The sequence below is a fragment of the Anomalospiza imberbis genome, chromosome 8 (genome assembly GCF_031753505.1).
Source record: "Anomalospiza imberbis isolate Cuckoo-Finch-1a 21T00152 chromosome 8, ASM3175350v1, whole genome shotgun sequence".
Lineage (NCBI taxonomy): Eukaryota > Metazoa > Chordata > Aves > Passeriformes > Viduidae > Anomalospiza > Anomalospiza imberbis.
The window spans coordinates 13,317,165-13,329,311 of NC_089688.1; the positions used below are offsets into that span (position 1 = coordinate 13,317,165).

Below are 12,147 nucleotides of genomic sequence, written 5' to 3' on the forward strand. Positions count from 1 at the left end.
CTCAAAACGAAAACAAAACAAACAAAAAAAAATATGCTCTGCTTCAGGTAACACAAAGCTAAAGGTGCAATAAACAAATCCATTAATTTTAAGCTTAATGTTGCCTTACCCTCCATTTCTAATAAGCAAATCAACCTTTAAAAAATTACTGACCTCTTCTTAAAATGATAGAAACATAACAATCGCAAAGCAGAGGATATATGCAATATAAACCAAAATAGTTTAGAAAGGTTCATCTCACGCAGATGAAATTAAAAGAATAAGTGATCAGCAAGCTGCTAGTTGCACAGCTTGAACCTAATAAAAACAGTCATCATTCATGTTGCAGAAAATACAAGTCCAAATGTTAGAGACAATGTAAGGCAGTGATCCTCTGCCCTATGCATTCATCTCATGTTTAATGTTTTTCTCAATGCTGTGGTTGAAACTAATGAAGAATTAATGTATTTCTCTGTCAAGTGTGGCTATTTCATAGCATAAAGAAGAGGCCCTTGCTCTACATGGAAGGACAAAAGGTTTTAAGGTCAAAAACAACTTCTGAGCCAAAGACTTCTTACTCATTTCATAGATCTTTCTATATGAATTATAGCATACTACCCTACATAAATTTTTTTTAGGATCTCTAGTTTATTTATTTATTTTTCTCTGAAATGTGTGTTTCATCTATTTTTCATACAGGAAAATACCAATGCTAACACTTTCACAGCTTTCAAAGCTACCCACTGTTCTTCTGCATGCCCAGATAGATGTATTAGAAGATGCACGACCTTTAGACGCTGGCGAAACAAAAGGAAGATCAAGGGGGATGCAACCCTCAGCCACTATGTAGCACTGCTTTTGAGTGACATTTAGCAAAAATTAACTTCACAGCTCTCAGTTTATTTTCTAGCTGACCATCCAGCACCAGACATTTGATGGCTTGCTAATATCCATTACAAAGTCAAACCTTTTCTTCTCTCCAAGTACAGGCACTAAAACCCTAGAATTTTAAGTTACCCTCTCTCTTTTTCTCAGTCCATGAATTCAACCTAGCTACAAGATGCTTCCATCTCCCATTATAAACCAGTCAGTGTTCTGCACTTACTTCTTAACTTTAGAAAAGCATTGAACTTTCATCCATTATTTTTAAAATGTGAGTGACAACAGCACACCATTTAAATGAAGGGCCGCAAACTGTATTTCATGTGTTTAAATTCTCATCACATAGCAGAATAGGAGAGTCCCTTCCTCTCTTTGATCTTGTGTGTCTGTTTGGAATGCAACAAAAAAAAGGGAATAACCCATTCTTGAAAAATCTATGATCTGCACCTAACTAAATCAGGTATCTAAAATATGTAATGCAAATAACATTATTCCCAATACTACATGAATGAAAGATAAGTGAGGGGATCCTTGCACCAGATTATATAAAATCTAAATGCAATTCTTTGCTAAAGATATTTAAGTTTTAGTAAAATATAATTGCTATTTCAAGAGTTTGTCCTCAGTTGTCTGAAACTACTTTAGCACATCATTGATTTTCGGAAAATTAAAATGAAAAATTCTTAACTGCTTTTAAATTGGAATACCCATATTCAATTCAAATACCTCCACGTCATCAAATCTAGACAGGTTTCACCTACGTAGGTAAAATACAGAACCACTAGTGCTTTATCCATGCCCTTGAAAAGAACCATTCGGCTAAAATACTTCTGTAAATAAGGTCTGTTTGGATACTGCTGCTTGTTAGCATTTACACGTGTGTTTTATGATCATTGCAAAGCAGAAAGCTCAGCAAACACAGGAGGGAGAAGGAGCTGCCTTGCAGAAGCATGCCCAGGCAGGAGGCTCCCTGCCACACACCTGTTATTGATGTGCATTAGGAAGTGTCTGTCTAGACACTGAGAACCTGACAGGATGATATACTTAACTCAGGGTTTGTATTAGATTTAATAAGAGGATGCTGGCAGGCCTCAACTGGTCCTGCAAGACTGTCCAGGCTGTTTGACAAACGATGTTGCAGCAAACAAAGAACTCATAGTCACAAAGCATCCAAAATAAAACAGTTTCAGTTTACTAATGTTTAAATCATCTACACCTCTACTTAAGGTCTAAACTCCTAAAGACACTAGAAATATGAGTCATCATGGTTGCAGTGGTATTACATGTAAGGTAGAAATAAAGATGAGGAAAAGAAAAAAAAGATGGGAAGAATTTTGCAAGCATAGTGTTCTGACCTAGCTTTAGGGACGAGGTGGAAAATAACACGAAGAAGAGAAGTGTGTACCTGAACTCCTGAGCAATTGCCCTGAGCAGATTAATCTGGAAGCTTTTTAATAACAGTGGGAAGATTATTCAGAAGCAAAGTACAGGCCCTGGTGCAGAAGAAAGGATAGACTGTCCTAGCATCACTTGTAAACTTCATTTCTGACAGGGCACCTAAATGCTGAGCTTTGCACCTTGTTTAATGCAGATCTTCATGATACCAATAAGACAGTTTGATGTTGGGGAATAAGTAAATCACAGTGCAACTGACAAGCTCATAATACCTTCAGGGAAGGAGAAAATTCAAATCAAAGGGAAACTCAACAAAAGCAGTGTTGCAGGCAACCCTGGGACACCTGCACTTCAAGATTTCTGTAGGGGTACCTGGCAACCATCGAATGCTCCTGTAAAGCTGCAAAAACTTTCTGTGAGGAGCTTTTGACAAGAACCGAGACCTATACATTTTCCAAGTGTCAGACAGACCTTTCTGTAAGATATAAACAACATAAACAATACCAGACAAAATGCAAATACCTAAAAACCAGTGGCAGTATTTCACTTCAGAAGTACCTGCTAAAATTTGAGTAGACTTAATTGTTTTGCTGGGCCATCCTATTATTTATTTCTTTTTTAGTTGTAAATGGTTTGAATAAAAAAGATACAATGTAAAAATACCACTAATTACCAAATGTGTACTAAAACTTTCCAAAGAGAAATTGATATCACATTTAATGATTGAAAATTAAAAACATTTATTTATTTCAGCATACTTATTTATATAACTTAGTAACCAAAAGTAATACTTGGAAAAGGATCAAATTATCCTCATATATGTTTGGAGGCCTAGTCTGAAAATAAACATGCAATTGTGAGAGCCTGAAGGCATACATACAGTATTTGTGGGCATAAGTTTTCTGTGTAAAATGCTTAAACACGACTGTTTAAGCATCTCTGTAGAAAGGGAATGTCTGTGGATTAGCAGGTGCTTTTATATAAGGGGCTGTCTGGCTTCTGTCTCGAGATTGTTCATTCGTCTTTTCTGTCTGTGAGCTGAGTATTCTGAGGTTGTGCTGTTTCTGGATTCCTAATCAGTCTTGGAAAGTGCTTTGAAATCCGTTAAGAAAAGGGCCATGCAAGTTCTGTGCCATCACAGATACAAAGCACATTGGCATTCCAGACCCATGTGAATTGGGCTACTTCTCTTGTCATCCAACTAAAGGCAAAAATTCACTAGCTATTTGCTGTGATGAAAAGTAGTGCTTCCAAAGAAATATAATTAAAAGAAGACTAAATATTATTTTCATTACTTCATAGAAAAGATTAAAAGCCTATATTTTTTTTCTGACCATTTTACATCAGTATACTGGAAGCACATCTATTTTATTTATAACGCATGTTGAATCTAGAAATTAAGTGGTGTACATAGAAAAATTCTTTGGTGACAGATAGCAACAGAAGATATCACAAGAGAAATTGAAATTGTCAGCCTTTCTTAATATCCCAGGACTTGTAACAGTCATAAGATAGCCACAAATTAATATATTCCTAGAAAATCTATTGCATAGAGCAAGACTAAAGGGAACTAATTTCATGAGCACACTAGTCCTTCCATTGCCTCCTTACTGTTTCCTACAGTGGCTATGGTTTTAGCAAAGGAATGCCACTAACTTGTCATTCTCCAGTTTATAGGACTAGCTCTGCAATATCAAAATGCCTGAGAAGACTAACTACTTGACTGTAAAAAGATTGAGGACAAGTAATTTTTTTGAAAAAAGGTCTTATTAGAAATCTGCAAGATGACAGGTATCACCAAATCAGTCTTTACCGCCCAGACCCTCAGTATTACCTCATAAAAACAACAGCTAAATTCACCCACAAGGAACATGAAAACAAGAAAATACAGGTAGCACAACCTCAATATACATGTATGGGCCTTTATCAGGATTTACTCACGTAAGACGTTGCAATTTTATTATTCTTACACTTTGTACACTTTAAATAGGGCAGAAAAACTAAAACTGCTTAAATGAAAAATGCGTAACATCTATGCGGAAAAGGAGTAAAGTTACAAATATATTGCTTTAATTCAATAATAGAAAGTAGACTGCTACTAGAATAATATTTTCAGATTTAATACTGCAAAACTAGATATTCTGTTAGGAGAATTTCTCACTGACATTGTATTCTTGCATTGTTGGCACCTAGGTGCTTAAAATTCTTAGTAGCTAAGAGGCTCTGCTGGTGTTAGAGACAATTTAAGAAGAAATATATACAACTGCACTAAGAGAGAAAAGGTTATTAAAAGATTCAAAATTCCTCCACAGGCAGAATCAAAACCATCAGCTCATTTTGCAATTTCAAAAAGTGAAACTAGAAAGGGAATTAAAGGAGAGGAAGAAAAAAAAAACTCTTTCTAAGAGTTTTAATCAAACTCTTACATTTAACAGCATTAATGCTAAGTATGCAAACGTTCATCCCACTGATCATTATGGTATCAAGAACTAATTTTCTTCCTTTTAAGAGCTTATATGTCACATCACACCCTGTGGGCCTTCCAGAGGTGTATTTAAATGTCTAACAGGGGGAAAAGAAAGACATTCCAGACAGCCAGGTGTTTCTGATTCACCCATTAAAACTTCAGTTATGAAATATCCCACACAATGGTAAAACATTTCAGTCATTAGCTGATCATAAATAGATTAAGATGACAGTCTAAATTATTATGACTATATGTGTATAAAATTTACATTGCTCATCACATTATTCGGTGTCGGTAACTCTGATTATCTGAAGTTAAAGATTAAGTGCATGTATTATTTGTTCTAAGAACTTAAGAAAAAGAAAGACAAAGCCAGATATAGCAAATGTAGCATTAATCCTGAGACAAAAGAGAACTTCAGATTTATTTGTAATGATGCTCATTCATTTTCTATTATATAGCTGAAAATGAAGTCTTGTTTCTTTTTATTGTAAGATTTAAGCCAGCCTTATTATTTCATATAATGAATGTGAAACAGTAAAATAATTCAAAGATTTTTTAAATCTCATATTGCCTTAACTTCTGTTTTTCAAATAAGGAAAATATCTAGTGAACATTAAGTGCTGCACCATTTTTCATACCAACTTTAATAACAGAATATATAGATGGATGTTAGGTCATGGCATACTGTTGATTTACACAAATTTATTTGCCTATAAACGTGAAGATAATTTCTATGCTTATTTATTTCTATATCTGCACTGTCAAACAATATTTAAATTTTATCATTAAACCATATTTCAATCCTTTTTTCCCCTTACAATTTGGCACATGATCAAATTTCTGTGTTAATAAATTAGGGAGTATCACCAGTATTCCAGTGTCAATGGGCAAGCACTTAACCCACAATCTGTGTGAAGAAATTTCAGTCAACCTAACCTAGATTAGAAGACAGTTGATCTAAATCAAATTATGTTACATGTACTATGAGCTAAAAGCTTGTACTGGATAGTCACAGTCATGCTAGAAATTCACTATAATGCCTTGTGCTAAAAAAATACAACTAATACAACTTATCTCTTTGATTCACCTGATTTCCAGGCACAAGTTCTTTCAAACTTTTTGGTTTTCTTCTATTTGTTTAATTTTAGAAGTGAAATAATGCATGTTTTGCCACTGAATCAGATAAAAAGAGATTTCACTCTTCAGTGTTTTTAGTGTTCAAAATTAGCTAAATACAAATTATATCAATTGCTGTTACCAAGTTACACAACTCTGCAGTAGTAAATCAGTCAAGATTCAGGAATCAGCATGCTGCAAACATTATTGGCTTATGTTTCAAAACTATACAAGTAAACTATAAGTTAAAAATTATGAAATCTATCCAGACCATATAATTTTTAGCTAAATTATATCCCAGACTTCTAGTTACAGAAAACAAAATTATTTTTATTTACATGAGAGACAGGCAAACACCTGAAAGAACAAAATCATTTGCCCTTGTGCTTGAGGATGAGAACTGATCCATTCTAGCATGTCTGGTCAAATGCATTTTCTGCCTCCCAAAGAATGTTAGGATGGGATTCACTTCAAAAGATCCGAAATTGACACAGCTTTTGCCAAACACACACTTTTGCCATCTGGACTTCAGGTGTTTCTGCTTTCCTGTTTCTTACAAGGTTCTTTCATGATTTTGTTAATGGTTTTTTTTTGGTTCTGACACACCAGTTTGAGCCTGTTATTCACTTCAGAAAAGAAAGTTTGAACTCCACAGGTTAAACCCACCTGAACATACCTTTTGGTAAAAACAAAACAAAATAAAAATTCCAAAGAAAAATAATGTGAATCAAGTCTAATAATTAGTTCCTAATTAGAGAGAATATAAGAATATAGAATAGAGAAGAAAGGAAGAAAAAAGAAGCAAGAATAAAAGCAACAAATAAAACAAAAACAGAGCAACCAAACACAAGGTTTAAGGTGTGATTAGGCCCCAAACCCCTAGAAATAATTTTCCACAATAAACGATTTCTGAGGTCTTTCTGACAGCCAAATAAAATGAGTCACAAGAAGGTGATATGATTTGCCAAATGGAACAGGTTTTGAAATTCACAATTATATTGGAACCATATTATCATAGTCTGTTCTGAAAAGCTTGTTTATACTAATGCTCATCAATAAGATCTTAGTGAATTGTCCCTTGTCAGTTGTCACACTGCACCTGCTTGTAGCATTTCACTTGCAACATATTGCCTTAATTCTTATGAGTGAGAATAACATTGTAGGTGTGGATTTAAAACCTAATCCAGAGATCCGAATTAGTACAATTACCAGAAAAAGGTCTAAAAAAGTCATCAGGTTCTCTCAGCCACACTTCTTGGCAGAAATATTAATGAAAAACCCCACAAAAACAAAAGAGGGAAAACCCCCATACTTCTCCCCAGATTTCACCAAAAAGCACAACTGTCTGATACCACTATCTGTCAGAACCCTAATCAAGGAAATCCTAATGCCTACATCCATAACCCTAAAATTCCACTGGCCTAAACCACCAAATTTTTGCCAAAATTCAAGTACTAAAAGATTTAATAATGCTGAGTATATTTTTTATTATGTCAGGTCCTTTCAAAAAGCTAAATGGATTAGCTTAAATTTAAGGAGATAAACTAGATAAAACCCCTTTTTTTTTTTTTTGAGGAGGAGGTAAAAAATAGACACAGCACTGAGCCTTTTCACATCATGTTTTCTCTAAGCAAAACATAGGAAACAGGAGAGTCAGCCCTGGTAATAAAGAGATCATCTCAAAAGCAGATGTGCAGGACAGCCTGAATGAACCCAAGGCACCTGACTAAATCAGCACAAGCCAGGAATTCTTTTTCCTTTCTTTAACTTCACCTCACATACTACCATTTACATCAGGTCTTCCAAGCCTCATGACACATTCTGGTACCCTGGATTCCACCAGGAAAAGTCACCTGGGGCAGGAGGAGTACTTGGCAGGGATGACTAGGAAGAGGGCTGATAATTCACTTTGCTTGCACAGGCATTTTGCCTCAGGGACTAATCTTGATTAGTCTCCAGTGATTGTCCATCACATGAGGAAATACCAAACATCCTCCAAGGCTTCATCTGCTAAAAGCAAAGGAAATATCCTATCCCATCTTTTTCCCATTGATTGAAGACAGAAGGAAGAATCTGCTACTTAGTACCTGATAAAAAATAGCAGTGGTGGTGAGTTCCCTGTTTTTTTTCTACGAAACTGCTTTTTTTTTCTATAGTTCAAATGCACAGTTTATAATAAATCCTTTTCTGCTGATTTTTCTGTCTTATTTAGAAGAAATTTGAGGCAAAGCAGATTAGTAATCTCAGTCACTGCATACACAAACCAGGTACTGGTCTAACCATGATGTCACACTGTGGTTAAAAACAAGAAAGATTCATTATGAGCCTTATCCAAAACCAAAAGAGGCAAGATGAGCTTATTCTTTTTTCAGATACATCCCCACATATTTTCAAAAGCTTATCACTCCAGTGAGAAAAAGTGAGCATTCCATGACCATGGTCTTCCATTTTATTTTTTCACAATTAAAAAATTGGGGATTGTGCATATGGAATAGAGGATTTAACTGTGAAATACATCCATTTAATTTTTGTGGTTTTTCCCATGATAGCTTTATCACCTGACCAAAATTTTGAACTCAGAAATTCAGCTGAAAATTTGTGGGCAAAATATGCAAAGTAATAAAAATGTCTTTGTCAGTTATTTTCTTTTTTAAGCATAGTCCTTTGTGAGCACTCACTTCCTAGATGCTTTGGCACAGACATCTCAATTTCTATCATTCCAACTCCTAACTCCAAGTGAACTGTCTGTGATAAGAAATGGGTGTGAAAAACTGGCAGTAAAACAACATGCCTATTTGAGTTCTATCCCCACTGTTAGGATTTCTAACATCTAAACATTTGTAAAAGTATTGATTTACCTCTTAAGTTCCTTATGAGATTTTAGCAATGACATATTATAAAGCAATTTAAAAAGTAAGAACCTCCTGAAATTCAGTGTTTCTCCTTCTATTTGATCCTGTGATATAATTACTGGTTTTGTTTGTGGTCTAGAAATTTATGCCATGGAGCATGATGCATCAACAAAAGATTTCAGAATGCAAAAACTACATTATGACAAACCTCTTCACCACCTCTCTCAATACAAAACTGACCTTGGCCTGCTCACTAGAGATGGTGAGAGCCTTTGGGGACAACAGATGGGAGCCGAGGAGCTGCTCACAGCCCCACAGGAGATGTTTGGCATATTGAGAAATTTGGTTTTCCATTACAACAGCAAATGAAGAGTTTGAATGGTAACTCCCCTCATGACTTACACTACTTTTCTGCTTTTAATGTGTTAAACAACATGAAATACTTTTTGCAGCATCAGTTAAATTCGATATTTCATGTTGGACTCCAACCTATCTTGAGTCAAAAGCAATATGTTTGTTTCTCACTTTTGATACAAGTTACCAAGTGTATCATAAGCATTTGATTTTGGTTTTGAAGCACTAAGCCCCACAAATCATGCTTTAATATTGATGCAAACATCTTTGCTGCAATATTTAGCAGGAGCTGCTTGTGAAGCATAGGAGATATGGCCTGGTAATACCAATATCTATGCAAACCCAAAGCAGATAGCTATTAGTGGAAATAGTCTTTTTTTCTCTTGTGCATAAGAAAAAAGAAATCCAGAAATTATTAGATAGAAAATACTTAATGCAAGCCGCCAAAACTGGTTTCTTTCACTCTATGTTTTAAACATTGTATTTAAAATGTAAATATATGTGTGATTCGGGTGTAAAAATGTCCTCAATTTTGAACACAATAGCTAATTCAGAACTGTAGCTGAACCCAGTAACCCAGGTCAGCCAAGATGAACCAGTAAAAGCTACTCTGAAATTACTCAAGAGATATATTTTCTTGTTCTCTTTTACTAAGAGTGCACACAGAACAGGAAGAACATCAGTGACTTCAGTTTCTGGCCTTCTAACCAAGAAAGGACTTGTGAAGGTGAATGGTTTGCAGACGAAGGGGATATAAAAGAGACAAAACCAGGATAAAAATTAAATAAAAAGTAGCTGTCTTAAACTGTAATTGCACTCCTCTGCTGAGCATGCTTTCAGATATATAAATGTGATTTACCATCAGCTTGCAACTACAAATCAGGTCTTAAGAAACACTTGTGCTATGAAATTGTTTAATCTCATCAAGCTCTGCTTTCACAGCAAGCCATAAATCACAAAGTCTTTGTTATCATAGACCTCCATGAGCGCCTCTCAGGCAGGCAATGGATCGTGGGTATATATAATCCTGACTGCACAAACAGTGGGGTCGTCGCAGCCTGAAATACTTTCATAATAGCCACTGTGCAGCTGGTGGAACACAAGCCTATGATGGATATCTCATTTCCTACAGTCGGCATCTATTTCGAGCAAATTATTACCACATAAATTTCTTGTCAACAGAAACGGCCAATTAATTAAGTTAAAAATTTACTCGTGATCACATCTACAAACCAAATAGAACTGCAAGGCAATTTTACAGTTACTGAATATACTGCAGGTCAGTTTAATGAATAATTTTTAACTTTGTCATAAACTCAAAGACAGGCTAATATCTAGAGGAACCTGACTGGAGAGCAGCTGCCAACAGATTTACACAAAATATATTTATGCAGATTTTGATTGCTGACATCTGGGGACAGAAATAAACTTCATACAATTACAGAAACTTCACAGGAATATGAAATTTCCTACCAAAAAATAAGCAACTTTTCCTCCACAACACTGTATTTAAATGTGTTTAAAATTATATAGAATTGTTGTTCAGGAAAAAGATGGCTCATTATCAAAGCCAAGAACTACAGTAAGTAAAACCTTGTTGATTACACTTGCTTTTAAAATTATTTTGTTTTCAAGCTTCTAAAAGTGCATTTTGCATGCATATTTATCACATACACACAAAACTATATAATGTAGTCGTAATTAGTGGGCGGGGATAATTGGATGGTTTTAAACCCCCAAACAATGAATAAAAGTTATTCTTTCCAAGGAGTCTCCACATCAGTTAAAACCTTGTCAGTGGTGCAGTGCAAGAGAAAATTCAAGCTATGGCTTCTATACAAATCAAAGTGGGCAGATTGACAGAGGCATGAATACAGCTACTTACTTTGGGTTATTATAGGCATAAAACTGGTCTGCATGAGAACATGCACATTTGTAAGTACTTCATAATTTTTATTTTAACCTTCTTTCACTCTCTTCCCCCACTCTTTCTTAAATGAAAGCAAATATATCCCAGCCACTGCAAACTATGATATCAAACAGCCTTTTTCAACAGATAAAAAAAAATAGAGGATTAATTAAAATATGGAGCAGCTTTGCCCTCTATATAGATGGTTAATTTTTATTAAAGGAAGACAATAATCCTAAGTAACAACATGGACAAAATGTTTTGACATTGGTGATGATGTGACTTTTTTTTTTGACATTTTTCGCAATTTTTACTCTCTCTTCACTAAAATTAAGATCTCAATATTATATATTCATTAGTATGCAATGAATATGCTGCATAAATCTTTGAAAGGTTATTAATGGTGTCATCAACATAAAAAAGCAGAAATTCCTCATCATAAAATTTCAAGTGGGAAAATAAATGCCTAAGAGAATAGAGTCAAACCAGTCTGAAAATACCACCTCCCATTATTCTTCTCATGGCAAAGAGTAGACATTATAGAAGTACAGGAAGCAAGTATCACTGGTCAGAAATGGGGAGAAAATTACTCTTAATTATACCAAGGGAAGTCCAACTTTAAAATCTACACTAACAGTACCTGGGGCAGAAGGGGAAAGAAAATCATGGTAGAAAACACCAGGAAAAAGTTAATCACTCAGAGAGGACATCAAAACTACTTCAGGAGCTTAAAAGTCGAAAAATCTTTGGTTTTTTATTTAAAAATTAGCAAAGTGTTCCAGAGCAATGGGGAAGATCTTTCTTCAGCTAGTTTTTTTTTTTTTGTTTTTGTTTTTTTGTTTTTTTTTTTTTTTTTTGCTTTTGTTTTGGTAGGTTGGTTGGGTTTTGTTTGTTTGGGGGCTTTTTCTTGGCTTGGAACCCCTTTTTTAATGTTACAAAGCTACACTCTTAACCTTAACCAAGTCTAATGGTTCAAAGACAATGTGTGAAGGTTGGAAAGTCTGAAGAACAGTTGTTTTCATTTAAAGGGCAGCTGTTTTCTTTTGAAGAAGAGTCAGCTTGGTTTATTTTAGACCTTTTTCTGAGAGTTATACTAATCTGACATCGGTTATGAACTCTCCTAATGACTGATTCATGACATTTTTTCTTTCTTCAGAGAGAGGGGAAAAAAAAAGAAAACAAAACCCAAA

The 12,147-nt window shown here is 34.8% G+C and overlaps 1 protein-coding gene across 10 annotated transcripts in view; it reads right to left on the reverse strand.

Moving 5' to 3' along the window:
* The window catches only part of LRMDA (leucine rich melanocyte differentiation associated), a 656,646-nt gene that overhangs the window by 113,044 nt on the left and 531,455 nt on the right, over positions 1-12,147 (reverse strand). The gene's annotated exons all lie outside the window — the stretch shown is intronic.